The 21,775-nt window shown below is 36.1% G+C and overlaps 1 protein-coding gene and 1 pseudogene across 1 annotated transcript in view; one reads left to right on the plus strand and one right to left on the minus strand.

Annotated features, from left to right (window-relative positions):
• The window catches only part of TEX11 (testis expressed 11), a 270,954-nt gene that overhangs the window by 107,111 nt on the left and 142,068 nt on the right, over positions 1-21,775 (plus strand). The window lies entirely within an intron of this gene.
• LOC123797194 (small nucleolar RNA U3) lies at positions 16,231-16,313 on the minus strand (annotated as a pseudogene).

A 21,775-nucleotide genomic window follows, 5' to 3' on the forward strand; every position in this document is an offset into this window, starting at 1 on the left:
CTCTTAATGGTTCCCAGACTTCAGTGTGCATCAGAATTACTGGGGAATAAGCACTTGAAAAGATGCTCAACATCATTAGCCATCAGAGAAATGCCAATCAAAACCACAATGAGAGACCACTTTGCACCCACTAGGATGGCTGTAATCAAAAAGACAGATAATAACAGATGTTGGCAAGGATGTAGAGAAATTGTAACCCTCATACACTGATGGTGGGAATGTAAAATTGTGCAGCTGCTTTGAAAACAGACTCTTAGTTCCTCAGTAAGTTAAATAGAGAGTTACCATATGACCCAACAGTTCCACTCCTGAGTTAAATAGGAAACGTATGTCCATAAAACACTTATTTATGTGAATGTTCATAGCAACGTTATTCTTAATACTCAAATGTGGAAACAATCAAAATGTCTATCAGCTGAAGAATAAGTAAAGAAAATGTGGTATTCCCATACCATGGAATATTATTTTGCAATAAAGGGTGATGTATGGAACTGTTGAATTACTATATTGTACACCTGAGATTAATGTAACACTGTATGTTAACTAACTGGAGTTTGAACCTTTAAAAAATCAAGAAAAATAAAAAGAAACAGAGTACTGATATATGTTGTGACATGGATGAACCTTAAAAACTATGCTAGGTGAAAGAAGCTAGTCACAAAGATCATATATTGTATCATTCCATTTATATAATACTTCCAGAACAGGTCCATTTATAGAGACAGGAAGTAGATTAGTGGTTGCCTAGGGCTGTGAGAGTTGGGGAAAATGGGGAGAAACTGCTAATGGGTATGGCATTTCTTTTTGATGTGATGAAAATGTTTTAAAATTGATTGGGTGATGGTTGTACAACTCTGTGAATATACTAAAAACCATTGAATTGTGTACTTTAAATGGATGCAGTGTATGGTATGGAAATTATACCTCAGTAAAACTGTTATACAGAATGATCACTAGAGAACTTTTTAAAAAATAGAGATCAGGCCCTGCCTTACTCCAGTGAACCCAGACCTCTATTCTTTATTAGTTCTCCAAGTGGTTCTAAGAATCATTATTTTAGGTGAGTTAGTAAACATTTTCTATAAAGGGCCAGGTAGTAAGTATTTTAGCCTTTGTCAACCATAAATTCTCTGTAACACCTCCTTTACTCTGCTCTTATTGTGTGAAAGCAGCTGTAGAAAATCTGTAAATAAATGGAAGTGGCTGTGTTCCAATAAAGCTTTATTTACAAAAACAGGTGGCTGGTTGGATTTGGCTGGCAAGCCATAGCTTACCAACCATTGTTGCAGACCAGTCTCCTACCTGACACATGACTTCTTGGATGAGAAGGCATTCAGCCTCTTCTGGAATATCTGTGGAAGAGGGGATTGTAATGATAATAATTATTATTACAATTAATATTAAATTAATTATAATAATATTATAAATAACAATATTAACAATATTATACATAATATTAAATTAATTAATATTAAATTAATAATAATAATTATTATTATGTTTCTACAAAGCTGGAACACAAAATTTTTTCTTATATAAATTGATATGTATTTTCCAGTAATTTCTAAGGCTGCTAGTTCTGCCATGTGGTAACATCAAAGTCTTTTACTTGACAGTTCTTCCCCACTTTGTTCTAACATTGTTCATTAATATGGTCAGTCATTTCTAGTTTGTAAGTATGGTAACTGGAAATGAACATAATACTACAGATGTAGTCCAACCAACAGTATCCACTTTTTATGTTCTAAATGTTCTAAACCTGCACTATCCAGTATTGTAGCAACTAGCCACATACAGTTATTTAAATTTAAATTAACTAAAATTAAAATAAAAAATTTAGTCCCTCAGTTACACTATAGATATATCAAGTTTCATTAGCCACATGTGGTGAGTGGCTATAGCTTACTGAACAGCACAGATAGAGAACAATTCCATTATCATAGAAAGTTCAACTGGGCGGTGTTGTCCTAGAGCCTGTGTTTCTTTTAATGAAGCCAGTGTTAAGATTAGCTCTTTTCTCACAGCGACATCACATAGTGAATTTACTGGGCTTAGAAAACTAGATCTTTACAGTATCAGTTGGTCTCATCTCTGAATTCCATATCCTTTACTTTTATGATTGAGTAAGTATTCAATGGCCACACTAAAATGAAAAACCTAGTTTTTTCCTACTGTGTGTTTTTCTCATGTATATTTCTTCCCTCTGAGTATCCTTTACTACTCACATAAAACATTTCACTTCTTGTCGCTAAATATGTGGAGGTTTTTCCCCACACCATGCAAGTCTCTGTGACGCTAGTTGGTCCTTCAATTCAACTCAATTCCCGACACTGTCTGCCCAGAGATAGCATCAAATCCCAGAGTTTAAGGGCTTGGTCTAACAAGACTGCCAACCCCCCCCCCCAAACATACTTCAGAAGCCAGTTGCAAGCCCACGTTATCACCTATGTTTCTGACCAACTGGATATAGATCAGAGGTTCCAACACCCCCCTCCTCAGGTTAAATTAATTTGTTAGAGTGGCTCGCAAAACTTAGGGAAACACTTATGTTTACCATAGACATGATAAAGGATACAGATGAATAGCCAGATGAAGAGATAAATAGGGTGAGGTGTGGGTGAATTCTGTACACAGGTGCTTCTGTCCATAGGGAGTTGGGGTGTGGTACCCTCCTTGTGTTAATGTGTTTACTAGCCTGGAAGCTCTCTGGACTCTGCACTATTGGAGTTTTATGGAGACCTCCTCATGTAAACATGATCAATGATTAATTCTATTTCCAGTCCTTCTCTCTTCTCTGGAGGACTTGGGGTGAAGCTGAAAATTCCAAGCTTCTAATCATGGCTTGGTCATTCTGGTGATCAGCCCCCATGCAGGAGCCATCCAGAGTAACCTCAATAGAACAAAAGATGCTGCTAGAGCTCTTATTACTAGGAAATTACAGGAGTTTTAGGAGCTCTGTGTCAGGGATGGGGTAAAAAACAAATATTGGAACAAGAGATGCTCCTACTCTTCTTATCACTTAGGTAATGACAAGGGTTTTATATCTCTATGCTAGGAACCAGGGGCAGAGGTCAATATATATTTTCTATGATCCCACATCTATTATATAAGCTATTAAGTTTCAACCTGATTGTTATAGCTTATTTTTTTCATTTGTTCTAATCCTGTGAATTTTAATTCTATCATGTGGTGTATTTAACTATTCTTCCCAGTTTTTGTTATCTTCAGATTTTGTAGGCATTCCAACTGTCTTCATCCAATTCATAGTAGCAAACTTTCTCTTAAAGGACAAGATAGTATATATTTTAGATTTCTGGACCACACAGTTTCTTTTTTTTCTAGTTTTTTTCTTCAAAATTTTATTTAAACTCTAGTTAACATATAGTGTAATATTGGTTTCAGGAGTAGAGTTTAATGATTCATCACTTACATACAACACCCAGTGCTCAACACAAGTGCCCTTCCCCGCCCCCTCTCCTCCATCAACCCTGAGTTTGTTCTCTGTCGTTAAGAGTCTCTTGTTTTGCTTCCCTCTTTTTCCCCTTCCCTCACATTCATCTGTTTTGTTTCTTAAATTCCACATCTGAGTAAAATCATGGTATTTGTCTTTCTCTGACTTACTTCGCTTGCACAATACCCTACAGCTCCATCTACATCCTTGCAAATGGCAAGATTTCATTCTTTTCTATGACTGGGTAATATTCCATTGTATATATATATACCACATCTTCTTTATCCACTCATCTGTTGATGGACCTTTGGATTCTTTCCATAATTTAGCTATTGTTGATAATGCTGCTATAAACATTGGGGTGCATGTGCCCCTTCGAATCAGTATTTTTGTATCCTTTGGGTAAATACCTAGTAGTGCAATTGCTGGGTCATAGGGTAGTTCTATTTTGAACTTTTTGAGGCACCTCCATACTGTTTTCCAGAGTGGCTGGACCAGTTTGCATTCCCACCAATACTGTAAGAGAATTTCCCTTTCTCCACATCCTCGCCAACACCTGTTGTTTCTTGTGTTGTTAATTTTGATTTGTATTTCCCTGATGATGAGTTGGTGTTGAGAATCTTTTAATCTTTTCATGTGTCTGTTAGCCACCTGGATGTCTTCTTTGGAAACATGTCTGTCTATTCGTGCCTTCTGCCTATTTTTTAGCTGGATTATTTGTTTTTGGGGTTGAGTTTGATTAGTTCTTTATAGATTTTGGATATTAACCCTTTATGAAATATGTCATTTGCAAATATCTTCTCCCATTTTTTAAGCTGCCTTTTAGTTTTATTGATTGCGTCCTTTGTGGTGCAGAAGCTTTTTATCTTGATGAAGTCCCAGTGGTTCATTTTTGCTTTTGTCTCCCTTGTCTTCAGAGACATGTCTAGTAAGAAGCTGCTGTGGCCAAAGTCAAAGAGGTTGCTGCCTATGCTCTCCTCTAGGATGTTGATGGTTTCCTGTTTCACATTTAGGTCTTTCATCCATTTTAAATTTATTTTTGTGTATGGTGTAAGAAAGTGGTCCAGTTTCATTCTTCTACATGTTATTGTCCAGTTTTCCCAACACCATTTGTTGAAGAGACTCTTTTTTTCATTGGATATTCTTTCCTGCTTTGTTGAAGATTAGTTGACTGCATAGTTGTGGCTTCATTTCTGGGTTTTCTGTTCTGTTCCATTGATCTAAGTGTCTGTTTTTGTGCCAGTACCATACTGTCCTGATCACTACAGCTTTGTAATAGCTTGATGTCCGGAATCATGATGCCTCCAGCTTTGTTTTTCTCTATCAAGATTACTTTGGCTATTCGGGGTCTTTGGTGGTTCCATACAAATTTTAGTATTGTTTGTTCTAGCTCCGGGAAGAATGCTGGTGGTATTTTGATAAAGATTGCATTAAATGTGTAGATTGCTTTGGGTAGTGTAGACTTTTTTTTTTTTAAGATTTTATTTATTTATTTGAGAGAAAGAGAGAGAGAGAGCATGAGGGGGGAAAGGTCAGAGGGAGAAGCTGACTCCCTGCTGAGCAGGAAGCCTGATGTGGAACTCGATTCTGGGACTCCAGGATCATGACCTGAGCCGAAGGCAGTCACTTAACCAACTGAGCCACCCAGGCACCCCAGTAGTGTAGACATTTGAACAGTATTTGTTTTAACAATCCATGAGCATGGAATGTCTTTCCATTTCTTTGTATTATCTTCAATTTCTTTCATCAGGGTTTTATAGTTTTCAGAGTACAGATCTTTTACCTCTTTGGTTAGGTTTATTCCTAGGTATCTTATGGGTTTGGGTGCAACTGTAAATGGGATCAATTCCTTGATTTCTCTTTCTGCTTCCTCATTAATGGTGTATAGGAATACAACAGATTTCTGTATGTTGATTTTATATCATGCAACTTTGCTGAATTTGTGTATCAATTCTAGCAATTTTTTTGGTAGAGTCTGTCAGGTTTTCTACATAGAGAATCATGTCATCTGCCAGAGTGAAAGTTTGACATCTTCCTTGCTGATTTGGATGCCTTTTATTTCTTTTTGTTGTCTGATGCTGAGGCTAGGACTTCCAGTACGATGTTAAATAACAGTGGTGGGAGTGAACATCCCTGTCTTGTTCCTGACTGTAGAGGAAAAGTTTTTCCCCACTGAGGATGATATATATGTGTGGGTTTATTTCGGGGGGGGTGTCTGTTCTATTCCTTTGATCTGTGTGTGTGTTTCCATACCAGTACTATACTGTTTTGATTATTTTTTCTTTGTAGTATTATGTGAAATCCAGGAGTATGATACGTCCAGCTTCGTTCTTCTTTCTCAAGATTGCTTTGGCTATTCAGGGTCATTTGTGGTTCTCTATAAATTTTAGGATTCTTGTTCTACTTCTGTGAAAAATGCCATTGGTATTTTCTCTTTTGTTGGTTTTTTTTTTTTTTTTTTGATATCGGGGTAATTCTGGCTTCATTAAATAAGTTTTGAAGTGTTCCCTTCTCCAATTTCTTGGGAGACTTTGAGAAGGATTGACATTTATTCTTTAAATATTTGCTAGAATTTGGGAGTAAAGCCATCTAATCCTGAGCTTTTCTTTGTTGGGAGATTTTTGATTACTGCTTCAACCTCTTTGCTAGTTACAGGTTTGTCAGGTTTTCTATTTCTTAATGATTCAGGCTTCATAGATGGTTGTGTCTCTAGGAATTCATGCATTTCTTTTAATTTTGGAGGCATCAGTTGTAATGTCTTTTTTTTTCATTTCCGATTTTATTCCAGTCTTTTCTCTTAATCTAGCTAAAGATTTGTCACTTTTGTTTATCTTTTCAAAAAACCAACTCTTAGTTTCATTGATTTTCTTTTATTGTTTTTCTAATCTCTGTTTCTTTTATTTCTACTCTAATTTTATTATTTCCTTCCTTCTGGTAGTTTTGTGGCTAGTTTGTTCTTTTTCCTATTCCCTTAGTTATAAAATTAGGTTGTTGATTTGAGATCTTTCTTGTTATTGAATGTAAGCATTTATAGATATAAATTTCTCCCTTAGCGTGGTTTTTTCAATTTCCTGTAAGTTTTGGTAGGTTATATTTTCATTTTCAGTCAGTCTTAAGTTTTTTCTAGTTTCCCTTGTGATTTATTCTTCATTTCATTGGTTGTTTAAGTGTGTTGTTTAATTTCTACAAATTCTAAATAATTTCAGTTTTTCTTTTGTTACTGATTTGTAACCTTATCCTTTTGTCATCAGAAAAGATATATGATGTCTATCTTTTTTTTTAAAGATTTTATTTATTTATTTGACAGAGAGAGAGAGAGCCAGCGAGAGAGGGAACACAAGCAGGGGGAGTGGGAGAGGAAGAAGCAGGCTCCTAGCGGAGGAGCCTGATGTGGGGCTCGATCCCAGAACGCCGGGATCACGCCCTGAGCCGAAGGCAGATGCTTAACCGCTGTGCCACCCAGGCGCCCCATGATGTCTATCTTTTAAAATCTATTCAGGGGTGCCTGGGTGGCTCAGTCAGTTGATTTTCTGACTCCTGATTTCAGCTCAGGTCATGATCTCAGAGTCGTAAAGATTGAGCCCCACATTGTGCTCTGCAGTGGGCATAGAGCCTACTTAAGATTCTCTCTCTCCCTCTCCCTCTGCCCTCTGCCCTGCTCTTGCTCTCTCTCTCTGAAATAAGTAAGTAAGTAAATAAATAAATAAAATCTATTGAGACTAAATTTGCGGCCTAACATTTGGTCTGTCCTGGAAAATGTTCCATGTGCACTTGAGAAGAATGTGTATTCTGTTACTGCGTGAACTGTGCTATATATGTCTCTTGGTTTATTGTGTTGTTAAAGTCCTCTATTTCTTACTTTTGTCTGGTTGTTCTATCCATTTTTGAGAAGAGGTCTTGAAGTCTCCAACTATTATTGTAGAGCTCTATTTCACCTTCAATTCTCTTAAGTTCATGGTCTCTTATCATGGTTTTATCTCCTTGCTGTATTGGATTTTTAATTAGTGTATAATGTCCTTTGTCTTTTGTAACTTTTTAAATTTTAAGTCAGTTTTGCTATAAACACCCCTGCTCACATTTGGTTACTATTTGCATGGAATATCTTCTATCATTTCACTTTCTACCTGTTTGTGTCTTTGAATCTAAAGTGAGTCTCTTCTGGACAGTATAGTTGGATTCTATTTATCCATTCTTCCAATCTCTGCATTGTGATTGGAGTTTCATCCATTTGCATTTAAAGAAATTACTTATAAGGAGGGACTTTTGTTATTTTATTATTTATTTTAAATATACCTCATAGTTTTTTTGTCCCGCATTTCCTGAATACCCTCTTTAAGACTGACAAACTTTTCTTCCCAATTCTACATTCTAAAGGAATTTATTGCATAGCAAAGCATTTGCAAATCAGTGGACCACAAGCTGTATATGGCCAGAAATGTGTTGCATAGGGATGAATTGCCAGCATTTAACAATTTTAAATAAAAATCAGGATTTCTGACTTCTCTGGAAAAAATTGAAAAATCTGGAAACACTTGGTCAGTATTCCCACTAAGCAACAATCATTTGGAGCTAAGTGGCCATTGCCTTCTTTAGATATTGGAGCGTGTATTCTACAGTTTGACACAGTCCAAACACTTCCTTATTTTCTACTTTATCCTGTGTGTCAAGTTGTCACTTGTCTTTTTTTGTGTTGTTATTATTTGTAGAGTGGATATTAGAGGAAATTAAATGTTTATGGCACCCACATCTCTTAAGAATGAGAGAATGTAAGCTAGACTGAGAGGGCGTTTCAAGAAAATAAGAAAGAACACATTTCTTTGTGATGGAAATAAAAATTCTGGTGTGTTTAATGTACAGTGTGTGTCTGTGTCAAATGAATACAATTTACAAGCTCATTATAAAGCAAAGTGAAGTTGAAACTATGGCTAGTATACAGAAAAGTGAGGTCATGAAAACTTAACTGAATAAAATAACCAATACTGTTATAAAATGCAATTTTATATTTATATATTAAGAAAAAGATTGCCCAGGAATTAAACACTTCCACAGATGACAGTTTACAGAAGAGTGTCTATTGAGAGAGGCATAAGATGTGTTCGTAAGTTTCAAATGCAAATCTAATCTGAAATTCTGTTGTTTGGCACGTTGAGGATATGGTCGGTAATTTATTGGACAGATTGCTTTAAAAGGGGTTATTTCTTCTTTGTTGTTGTTGCATAGACAGATGTAGTACTGCCCAGTAAAGCGTATTTATTTGTGGTGTCAATGAGAATTTTGATAGGACAGAACTTTTGAACAGTTTCTGTGTTTCACAAGTTTAATGTTGATTGGTCAACATAATTTGTGTGACTACAGAAGATATTTCTGCAATAGTTAGTTATTAAAATAAATCTTGATTTGAAATTTAAATACAAGGTTGAAGTGTTTTTTGAGAGTATAAGATGTCTATTAATTGTGTAATTTACCAGGAAGCGCTTTGTGCTAAAAAGCTAAAACTCAAACATGTGGATGTGTTAATTATACGCATATGGATAGATATTCTTCTGTGGCTTCAACAGAGATTATTGCTTTATTGGGTAAATTTGATGCATAATACAATAGTTGCATCTAGTTCTTGGAGGTTAGGGATCTTATTGGATGAGGTGCTGTCAAAGGTTGGGTTGCCCTGGAGGCCGACTTTTAAGATGGTGTTTAGTGTGCAGATAGTTAATTAAGGGGTACTCTTAGAATCAAAGGAGGCTGGACTAGGTAAAGGGAGAAATTGGGCTAATGTAAAGTTGCAGGGCCTCAGCTTACCCCACCAGGAACTCTGAAGCTGGGATGGTCCTTCAGAATTGTTTTCGGTTAGAATAAGATGGCCATGTCTTGTAGCCCAGTGTTGACTAGTCTTAGATGTCAGCTCCCCTGGAACGGGGGCATAATCTTGGGTGAGGTGGCTCTCTTCAGGGTAATTCCTAAAGAGCAGCCTGGAAATAAATACTTCAGTCTTGAAGGGGAGATCTATATGATGCAGCACAACATTCATGACCAGGTGCTAAAGAGATATTTTTTGAACTTTTGAAAGAACTCAACTTGTTGTCATCCATGGGAAAATTTCAGCCTCAGCTCAAAGACTTGACCTCTTTGGTGACTATGACAACCCATATAAACACTGTGAATCTCTCTCTCTCTCTCTCTCTCTCTCTCTCTGCGAATGCATTCATAAGTAATTACACAAATGTAAATTGTAATTCATATGTTCTTAGTGAAGTAATTTCTTTGGGAAACTCATTTGGCAAAGAGTAATCTGACTCACTTCTCTATGCTGAAATTGGCTTCCAGAGATAGAAGTGATTACCTAAACTGCATATTCAAAGATTGAATTCGTAAAATGTTTTCTCATTCCTAACATTATGATAATGAGAAACTATTTATTTTGCCTTTCTCAATTAATACTACTAATGTGAAAGAAGAACTACAAATTGAACTGTAATGTAATGTGGTATTGAATTCTAATTGGACAATTTAGGCATATCAGATGTAGTGGACATTAATTGCTTTTGGTCAGATGCTGTTCATTCATTCCACTTTCCAACTGACATCTCTTGATAACAGTACCCAAATTTTCATGTAGGTGTCTGCTTTTTCCCTGTCAGCCCATGTGGTTATTGACATATTGGTATAGAAGAGTTTCAGGTTTGTATTTCCCAACCAACAGAGAAATCAATTTCAAAAGGAAAATTTGATAAATTAAGTGTTTTTTATTTTTAAAATTCAAATTTAAAGTATAGCTTCTATTTTCTTACCTGTTTGTACTATGTTAACAATGCTTTTACCATTGTTCAGTTAATAAGAAAGTTTCATTATATATCTGGCAGTTGCTTTTTCTTATAGTCTGTTTAACTCATTTATGTTACATACTTGGCATCTGTAGACAATATAGGAAGTTGCATTATATAATGGACAATGATAATAGTTTTATAGCAAAGGCATAAATATATTTTATATAGAGAAGTTTGTTTTAGTAATAAAAGCTAAGTGTGCAGAACATTAACTGTCAGAAAGTGACTGCACTTCTGCTATGTACTATAAGCTAATGTAGTACAGATCTAGGCTTCTGATGATGCACCTTGATGCAAGGATAAAATTTTGAATACATTGATAAATGGATGGAAATACCATGTCTCTCAAGTGATTTTTTTTTAATTTCACCTTTTACAGTCAAGCTTCATTGGAAGTCAGAGTGAAGACAATTTTAGGTTACACACTTACGAGATCCTGGTAATATGTAGTGCTATAATAAGGGAAGACCATATGCTTTAAATTGTAGAAAAGCAGTTAGATGGTTTGATATTCTGTTATTATGAGTCATTTTTCCTGAGATTGTTAGATTAGGTCTGTTTACTCTCTGACTTTATCATTTAAGTAAACTTGTCAAAAGATAAAATAAGATTAATTTGGCATGCCTTTTTCTGAACAAATTCTTGCTGTTTTATGTTAATGCTTCTCAGACTTTAATGTGTATATGATTAGCTCAAGATCATGTTAAGATGGAGATTCTCATTCAGTAGGTCTGGAGTGAGGCTTGAGATCTGCATTTCTAATAAGCTTTCCATGTGATGCTGATGCTATTTGTCTGTGGACCCCACATAGAGTAGCTGCGTTTGGGAGTCTGTTGCTCTCTTTGTTAAAAAGAAAAAAAAAATCAAAGTTTTCCTTCTTCAATTTTCATCACCCCTTCAGTTTTCTGTATGTAATTTATTAAAGACTTCTGTAACTTAAAAGTCTCTTTTATAAATCTAGGGGTCCTGAACTCTTTTACAACAACTAAGTTACTGTCTTCTCACCTCTGCTCAACTTAAGCTTGCTTTCTTTTCAAAATTTTTACCTATTTTATTTTTTATTCTATAAACATACCATGACTATAATAAAAATTTTAAAAGAAAAAAGATCATATCTAATCTTACACTGAAGATACCGTGTTATTGATAAAGTGGCTCAGACCCTTCCTTTTGTACTGCTTAGGTAGGATTACTCAGTTACTGTTCATACCAGTGACAAGAATACCGAATCAAATAATCAAACTAAGAGATTTTGAATTGGAACAAGACAACAAGATAGAGTCAGAAACCTTGAGATAAAGTGATCTAGAAAAGTCAATGCAACAGATAAAAATATGAACAAGATTGTAGGAGATCAGATTGACATTGCCAAACTAAACTCAAGAATAGAGAAAAGCAAAATCAGGTTTCTGAAGTCAAGATCAGAATTTTTGGAAATCAGAATTAGATATAAGGAAAGTGGTTTGTTTAGGTCCATCAAGTTAAAAAAAAAAAGGAATAGAAAGCCTTGCAGGTTAACCACTTTGTTCCCAACCTTCCTGTTATATAAGACCTGATGTTATTTTATTAATAGTTTTTAAACTTACTGTTGAATATTACAGTAAAATGTTTTAGAGCTCTCTCAATTCTACACATTAAATGAATTGAATTCCAGAAAAGTTCTGTTTAGAGAAACTCTGATGCAGTAAATGGTATTTTTCCATAGACTTAACATTAAAAAATAAAAATGACTTACCTTCAGAAAGTTTTTAGCTCTAAGATATAATATAGTCCTATTTAGGAATGCAGCATATTTTTTATTTATTTATTTGAGTGGGGGACACATGAGCAGAGGAAGGGGCAGAGGGAGAGATAGAGGGAGAAGCAGACTCCGCACTGAGCAGGAAGCCTGACTCAGGGCTCGATCCAAGGACCCGGATCATGACCTGAGCTGCAGGCGGATGCTTAACCCACTGAGCCACCCAGGCGCCTCAGGAATGCAGCATGTTTTTTATATCATATGTTTAAATGAAATTTATTCTTCTGATAATAAAATAACAAGTACTTGAGTGGGTTGCAGAAATGGCATGCTAACTGAGATGAATGAGATAATGTCCTGAAAATCCAGGGAAAGAGACAGATATAATATTGAAGACCTAATACCTTCAACATTAATTCCTTCCTGGGATAGATCTAAAAGGTTATCACCAGACACTAAGAAGTAAAAGCAAACATCCACTGGCTCCTGGGATTTAATTTAATCATGCTTACATGGATATTCTCATCTAACAGCCACTCTCAAAGCTGACTGTTGGTAAGAATTATCACCATAGTTCTTTCATCTCCTTTCCCATTTCAGATCAGTTATCCATACAACATACTTTGTAGGGCATCCATCAGAATTTTTTGTTTTAATAAAAATTGTTAATGAGTTTATTAGAAAAAATAGTTCCAGTCGGTAGGAAAGGAAGTTGGTACAGAATATATACTTAGTTCTTGCATCTGCACTGTATTTGGTTGGATAGATGGTTTATGTGTTCCCCCCCCCCCCCGGTGGGTGGGGGGGGCAGTTTTAGGGTGTTTGAGATGGGAAGAGGAATTAAAGGGATTTTTCAAGGTTGATTGCTTCTTGGAGACAAGAGTTCAGTTTTCCTTAGCACATTGGATACATTTAAGTTCATTTTATCAACAAAAAAATGTGCCTGGTGCAACATGTTGTCTGGGGTCTGGTTGGAGATAAAAAAACAAAAAAAAGAAACAGACATTCCTCTAATGAATTTACAGTCTGCTACAGCAAGTTAAGCATATTTATGATCAGTCAACTGACAATAAAATGCAGGATATGGGAAATGCATGATATCCTATAGAATTTAGAGGAGGGAGCAAAAGGTCACTGTGGGCTCTATTGATCAGAGAATGCTAAATGGAGGAGATAGGGACTTAGAAAATGTAGCTCAACATAGGTGAATGAATAGGAATTCCTGGCAGGAAGATTAGAGTGAGCAAAAGTGTGAGCACAAGGCAGGTTTAGAGACAGTAGTTTAGTCCAATTTAGTATCTTGTATGTAAAGAGCAGCATATGGAAGGCACAGGAATTTCTTTTAAGAAACTTACAAGTCTTATTGGAAAGAGTGTATGTATAAAGATAACAATATAAGATAGCACATAGAAAATGAGTATAACTGACAACTTAGTATAGGAATTCAGAAGAAGCCTAGATCATTAATGGATTGGGAACATCAGAAAGGGTTCTTTGAAGGCGAAACTTCAACTGGGCTTTGAAGATGGGAGAGAATTTAGTAAAGTGGAAAGGAGAAGTAAGGACATTTGTAGCAAATAGGTAGGAAGACAACATAATCTGTTCAGAATATGATGATTAATGGATCAGAGAGGCTGTAGAATACATTTTATATAAAAGCTATAATGAGATATAAAGTTAGGTAAATTGGGGTCATTTGTGAAAATTGTTGAAAATCAAGTTAAAGGACTTCATGATATAGGCAAATAAGGACCCACTGAAGATTTTCAAAGAGGGTAGTGATATACTAATGGAAACATATGCAAGAAGTTGAGAGGGGTGAGGTTAGAAGTAGGAAAATCAAATAAGAATCATTGTAGGTAGCTCACATATGAAGTGATAAGAACCTGAATTAGGTTGATAGTAGCGGGAATGCATTCTTTCCCACCTGAGTTCCTACAGTGTATCAGTTATTTTGTCACTGGGCATTAAAGATACAGAAATTAAATATGTACAGTCCTTGGTCTCAAGAAGAACACTGCCTAATGGGGAAGAATAGCTCATAATTATGAAATAAATACAATCAGAATATTTTGGTACCTCCAAAGAGGGCCCTGTAAGTAGATGATTTATAAAGATAAAACTATTCTTGCCTACATATTTGGCATTAAAATTATATTGTTTTGAGTTATTGTACTGCCTTTTGCTGTTTTTGCCTTTTTTCAACCACGTCAGTAACTAATTTGCCAGCCCCACACTATCTTCAGAACCTATCTTTTTTTTTAACATTTCCACAGTAAAGCCATGAACTATCCAAAAAAGTTCTTGCCATAAACTATATGAATAAGGAATCTTACTCTCAGAGATGCTAGTATAGGAAATGAAGGGAAGTGATGAAAATGAAAGAACATGAAAAATAATAGTTGCAGACTTCAGTACCCTACTTTCAGCAAGTCAGACAGAAAATCTACAAGGAAACTTTGGACTTGAACCATATGTTAGACTAAATGGACCCAATAGATGTTTATAGAAGAACATTCCATCCAATAGCAGCAGAATACACATTCTTCTCAAGTGCACATGGAATATTATCCAGGATAGATAATATCACAAAATAAGTTTTAGCAAATATGAAAAGATTGAAATCATACCAAGTATCTTTTCCATCCACAATGGTATGAAACTAGAAGTCAGCAAGAAGAGGCAAGCAGGAAAATCTACAAATTTTCAACAGCAGTGTTTAATTAACAACACACTCTGAAACAACCAATGGGCCAAAGCAGAAATCAAAAGGGAAATAAAAAATATCTCAAAACAAATGAAAATGGAAACAACACCCCCAAACCTGTGGGATGCTGCAAAAGCAGTTCTGAGAGGGAAGTTTATATCAATAAATGCACATATTAAAGACATAGATCTCAAATAAACAACCTAACTTTATACTTCAAGGAACTAGAAAAAGAAAAGCAAACTAAGCTCAAAGTTGGCAGAAGAAAGGAAGTGAGGAAGATCAGAGAGGAAATAAATGAAATAGAGACCAGAAAAAAATAGAAAAGATCAATGAAATGAAGAGGTAGGTTATTTGAAAAGATTAACAAAATTGATACAACTTTAACTAGACTAAGAAGACTCAAATAAAATCAGAAATGAAAGGAGACATTACATCTGACACCACACAAATATAAAGGAGTATAAGAGAATATTATGAACAATTATATGCCAACAAATTGGATAAACTAGAAGAAATGGATCAAATCTTAGCAACAGACAACCTACCAGGACTGAATCAGGAAGAAATAGAAAATCTGGACAGAACAGTAATGAGTAGGGCGGTTGGATCAGTAATCAAAAACCTCCCAACACAGAAATGCCAGGGATCAGTGGCTTGACTGGTGAGTTTTACCAAACATTCAAAGAATTAATGCCAGTCCTTCTCAAACTCTTCCAAAAAACTGAAGAGGAGGGAATATTTCCAAACTCATTTTGTGAGGCCAATGTTACCCTGATAACAAAGCCAGATGAGGGCACTATAAGAAAACTATAGACCAATACTCTTTTTATCACCAAATTTTTATTTAAATTCTAGTTAGTTAACATATAATATAATGTTTCAGGAGTAGAATTTAGTGATTCATCACTTACATTTAACATCCAGTGCTCTTCATAACAAATACCCTCCTTAATACCCATCACCCATCTAGACCATCCCCCACCCACCTCCCTCTGTCAACCTTTAATTTGTTCTCTGTTGTTAAGAGTTTCTTATGGTTTGCTTTTCTTTTTTTCCCCTTCCATATGTTCATCTGTTTTGTTTCCTAGATTCCACGTATCAGTGAAATCATATAGCATTTGTATGGACCAGTACTCTTGATGAATATAGTTGCAAAGATTTGCAACAAAATGTTAGCAAACCGAATTCAACAACACATTAAAATGGTTAAACAGCATGACCAAGTGGGATTTATCCCTGGGATGCAAGGATGGTTCAACATATGCAAAGCAATAAATGTGATGGATTTAGTACACTACCAGAATGAAAGATAAAAATCATGATTATATGTGAGGGATGGGCAAAATAGGTGAAGGAGATTAAAGTACACAGACTTCTGGTTATAAAATAAATGAGACGCAGGGATACAATGTCTAGCACAGGAAATATAGTAAATAATATGTAGTATGTACGTAGTATAGTGACAGATGGTAGCTAGATTCAGCATGGTGATCACTTTGTAATGTATATAACTGTTGAATCACTGTATCTTACATCCGAAACTAATGTAATATTGTAACAAACTATAGAAATGACCCCTGGAAGTATAGTCTTGAAACTAATATAATATTGTATCTCAACTGCACAAAAAAAATCATTCTCCCAAGAGATGCAGAAAAAGTATTTGACAAATTTATATCCTTTCATGATACAAAACCCTCAACAAATTGTGTATAGAAGGAACATACCTGTATGTCTGAGGATTAAATAAATTATTTCGTGTAATATGCCTGGGACATAGTGAGCATTCAATAGAATTTGGCTATTATTACTTTTGAAGAAGTGTTGGAACTAATCTTTTATCATTTCAAGTTGAGCCATGTGTCTACAGAATAGAATTCGTGTTCACTGTTTTATATGAGGCTAGTAGTACTGGACATGATTGAGGTGCTACATTTAGCTTCTTAAGCAGTTTTATGAGCATCACTTGCTCATTTATTGTGCAGTTGTGAGCTGTGCCTAAGAGTAAATTACAGGACAATTTTACTAACTCTGAGCCATTTACAGGCATTGAAGTGATGATTACTAAAATGCTATTTAGCATGAGCAGTGAGTATATGTCAGCAAGAGGCAACGTGTGGTGTATTGGAATGAGTCCTTGCTACTAACTGAATGACCTCAGACAAGTCATTTAGCTTTTCAGGGCCTGTGAAAAGCAGAATAATGGCCCCTAAGGTCCATCCATACCCTAATTCCTGGGATTGTTAATATGTTACCTTACACGTCAAAAGGGATTATGCATATGTAATTAAAGCTATTGATCAGTTGAGTACAAAATAAGGATATTATCCTTGATTATCTGGGTGTGCCCAGTATAATCACACATGCCCTTGAAAGCAGAAGAGGTATGCAGAAAGTGAAGTCAGATACATTCAAAACACACTGTTCAAAGGAAATTCAGGCAGCCTCTACCAGCTGAGAACAAATCCCAGTTGAAGGCCAGTAAGGAAATGAGACCTCAGTTCCCACAACCTTACAGAACTGATTTTTGCCAATACCTGAGTAAGCCTAGAAGAAGGAAATCCTCCTCTACAGCCACCAGATAAGAGCTCAGACCAAGCCAGTACCTTGACTTGGCCTTTGAGACCCTAAGCACAATTCCCAGGTGAGCCTGCCTAGATTTCTGACCTACGGAATTGTGAAATAATAAATGGGTGTTTTTTTTATTTATTACTTTAGAGAGAGAGAGCACGAGTGGGGGGAAGGGTAGAGGTAGAGAAAGAGAATCTCAAGCAGACTCCATGCTGAGTATGGATCCCAAGACCCTGAGATCATGACCTGAGCCAAAACCAAGAGTCGGGTGCTTGATGACTGAGCCAACCAGGTGCCCTAATAAATGGGTGTTTTAAGCTGCTAAATTTGTGATAATGTGTTACAGCAACAATAGAAAACCAAAGCCTCCAGTGCTTCTGTAAATGAGGGGTAGGGGAGGTTTGAATAAATAAACTTTAAGGTTCCTTCTAGCTCTAAATCCTATGATTGCGGGATTCTCATTAAGCTGCTAGTTTGTGAACTAAAGTCTAACAACCATAAATAGGATGACCCCATAACACACACACACACAATACTTTACCAGACCCATAACTTTAAAGGTTACGTATGGCAAAGCTACAGGTTGGGGGACTCTGTAATGCCAGGTCAACCAGATTGCTAAGTGGGTTTTTTCAACTGCAAAGCAAATAGTTGTAGCCAAAGCCGGGTTCTTCAGGTGTAGCCTAAAATTAGGGTTCAGTGACAAGGTTACTTTCTATGTGTAGATTATTTATACCATAAATGGAAAATGATTGTTATTATCAAACCAGAAGATCAGTGATGTCTGTATGCCTACTAGCATTATAACAATTTGTCATTCTTAGTCCTTTAAGGATTATCAGTTATATACCCTATATTTCTAATACATAACAAATTCTCAGAATTCATTATATTTGGCTAACTTATCCTTTGTCTTTTATGAAACTAACTCCAAGAAGCAGAGATTTTGATATTACCTGTAAATGAATACTTAGTACATTCCTCAGAAATGTAACCGTGTTTTTAGATCAATCTCCAGTTCTCTGTGCAAGGTGACAGTGCGTTCATAATGACAGTTCTAACTGGCCTTCCCATCCGCCTCTAGCAATTATGCAAAGTAATGCCTAATTTCCTTTATTTTCTTATTTTTAAAAAACAGCTTTATTGAGGTGTATTTGACATATAATTCAGTACATATATTTAAAAGAAGTGGACAATTCAGTAAGTTTTGACATATATGTAAATGATAGGTGCCATATATTCATGTATAGACACATACTTGTATATACACATAATATGTTCATATACATATGATGAGTATATATGTTCACAAATGTGTATATACATATACAGGTATTGCTATACATATACATGCATATGTGCACAGTTATGAATTCATCATCACAATCAGGATAATGAACATAGTTAATACCCCCAAATGATTCCTTGTGACCTTTTATAATGCCTCCCCCCACCCAGCACCTCCTCTTACCAGGCAACCATTGATCATTCATTGATCACTTATGTCACTATAGATGATTTTGTATTTTTCAGAATTTTATATAAATGGCGTCAGATTATTTATTCCTTTTAGTGTGCCTTCTTTAACTCACCATAATTACCTGAGAGCCATCCATGTTGTTATGTCTATCAACAGCTCATTTCTTTCAGGGCACCTGGGTGGCTCAGTCAGTTAAGCATCTGACTTTGGCTCAGGTCATGATCTTGGGGTCCTGAGATCGGGCTCCCACATCGGGCTCCGCATTCAATGGGGAGTCTGCTTCTCTCTCTCCCTCTGCCCCTCCCCCTGCTTGTGCTTTCTCTGTCTCTCTCTCAAATAAATAAATAAAATCATTTAAAAAAATAGTTCATTCCTTTCTATTGCTGAGTAGTAATCTGTTGTGTGGATATACCGCAATTTGTTTATCCATTCGTTGATGGACATTTTAGTTATTTCCAGTTTAGTTCTGTTATAAATAAAGTTCTTAGAAAGAAGAGAATATTTCCCCTTTCAGGAAACCTTCTTATACCAACATAAGGAGAGTTAGTAATGGAAGTAATGAAAGGGGGGCGCCTGGGTGGCTCAGGTGGTTAAGTGTCTGCCTTTGACTCTGATCATGATCCCAGGGTCCTGGGATCGAGTTCCGCATCAGGCTCCCTGCTCAGAGGGGAGCCTGTTTCTCCCACTCCCCTTGCTCCTCCCCCCTGCTCATGCTGTCTCTGCCAAATAAATAAATAAATAAATAAATAAATAAATAAATAAATAAATCTTTAAAAAAGAATTCTTTAAGATAGAAGATGGTATGACTGATTTGAGACCTTCCTTTTCTTTTCTTTTCTTTTCCTTTCTTTTCTTTTTGGTAAGAACTTACTACTATTAATTTTCCATGAGGTATCACTTTTTAGCAGCATCCTGCAAATTTTAAATTTTGTGTTTTCATCTTAAATCAGTTCAAAATACATTCAAATTTCCCTTTTGATTTTCTAATTTAGTAGATGGGCCATTTAAAAGTATGGATAAAGAAAGAGGGGGTAATCAGAGGGGGGAATGAAGCATGAGAGACTATGGACTCTGAGAAACAAACTGAGGGCTTCGGAGGGGAGGGGGTTGGGGTAATGGGATAGGCTGGTGATGGGTAGTAAGGAGGGCATGTATTGCATGGTGCACTGGGTGTTATACGCAACTAATGAATCATTGAACTTTACATCGGAAACCAAGGATGTAGTGTATGGGGACTAACATAATATAATAAAAAAATATTTTTAAAAAAAAGAAGTATGTTATTTAGTTTCCAACTATCTGAGCATTTTCCTAAAGATCTTTCTGTGATTGATTTCTTTTTTTAAATTTTTCTTAAATTCAGTTAACATATACTGTATTGTTTTCAGAGGTAGAGGTCAGTGATTCATCAGTCTTATATAATATCCAGCGCTCATTACATCACATGTCTTCTTTAATGTCCATCCGCCAGCTACCCCATCCCCCAACCCCACTCTCCTCCTGTTATTGATTTCTAATTTAATTCCATGTGGCCAGAGAATGTACTTTGTATAATTTGAGTTTTTTTGAATATACTGAGACTTCTATTATAGCCCAAAATATAATCTATTTTGGTAAATGTTCAATGTGCACTTGAGAATAAGATATATTTTGCTGTTGTTGGGTAGATTTTTAAGTACAAGGATAGCTACAGATTAATTATAGATGTTCTTTATCAAGCAGAGGAAGTGGCCCTTATTCTTACCTTTTTGAGATGATAGTTTTTTACAATCATGAATTTGTGTTGAGTTTTGTGAAATCCTGTTTATGCATTAGTTAATATGATCATGTGCTCTTTCTTCTTTAGTGTGTTGTTATGGTGAATTGCAGTGATTGTTTTTCAAATATGAATCAGCTTTAAATTCCTGAAATAAACATCACTTGATTGTGTGAATGTATTGCTTTTTTCTGTTTGTTAATATTTGTTAAGGATCTTTGCATCTGTATTTATGAGGGAAATTGGTCTATAGTTTCTGGTTTTTGTCTGACTTTGTTGTCAGGGCAATAGTGTCTTTTTTTAAAATATTTTTTTTATTATATTATGTTAGTCACCATACAGTACATCCCTGGTTTTTGATGTAAAGTTCGATGATTCATTAGTTGTGTATAACACCCAGTGCACCATGCAATACGTGCCCTCCCCACCACCCATCACCAGCCTATCCCATTCCCCCTCCCCTCTGAAGCCCTCAGTTTGTTTCTCAGAGTCCATAGTCTCTCAGGCTTCATTCCCCCTTCTGATTACCCCCCCTTTCTTTAACCCTTTCCTCTCCTACCGATCTTCCTAGTTCTTATGTTCCATAGATTAGAGAAACCACATGATAATTGTCTTTCTCTGCTTGACTTATTTCACTTAGCATTATCTCCTCCAGTGCCGTCCACGTTGCAGCAAATGTTGAGAAATCGTTCTTTTTGATAGCTGAGTAATATTCCATTGTATATATGGATCACAGCTTCTTAATCCAGTCATCTGTTGAAGGGCATCTCGGCTCCTTCCACAATTTAGCTATTGTGGACAAAGCTGCTATGAACATTGGGGTGCACATGGCCCTTCTCTTCACTACGTCTGTATCTTTGGGGTAAATACCCAGTAGTGCAATGGCTGGATCATAGGGTAGCTCAATTTTTAACTTTTTTTTTTGTAAAGATTTTATTTATTTATTTGACAGAGAGATAGCCAGCGAGAGAGGGAACACAAGCAGGGGGAGTGGGAGAGGAAGAAGCAGGCTCCCAGCGGAGGAGCCTGATGCGGGGCTCGATCCCAGAACACTGGGATCACGCCCTGAGCTGAAGGCAGACGCCCAACGACTGCACTACCCAGACGCTCCTCAATTTTTAACTTTTTAAGGGACCTCCACACTGTTTTCCAGAGTGGCTGTACCAACTTGCATTTCCCACCAACAATGTAGGAGGGATCCCCTTTCTCCACATCCTCTCCAGCAAATGTTGTTTCTTGCCTTGTCAA

Source organism: Ursus americanus, chromosome X (assembly GCF_024610735.1).
Source record: "Ursus americanus isolate L20-20 chromosome X, mUrsAme1.1.p, whole genome shotgun sequence".
Lineage (NCBI taxonomy): Eukaryota > Metazoa > Chordata > Mammalia > Carnivora > Ursidae > Ursus > Ursus americanus.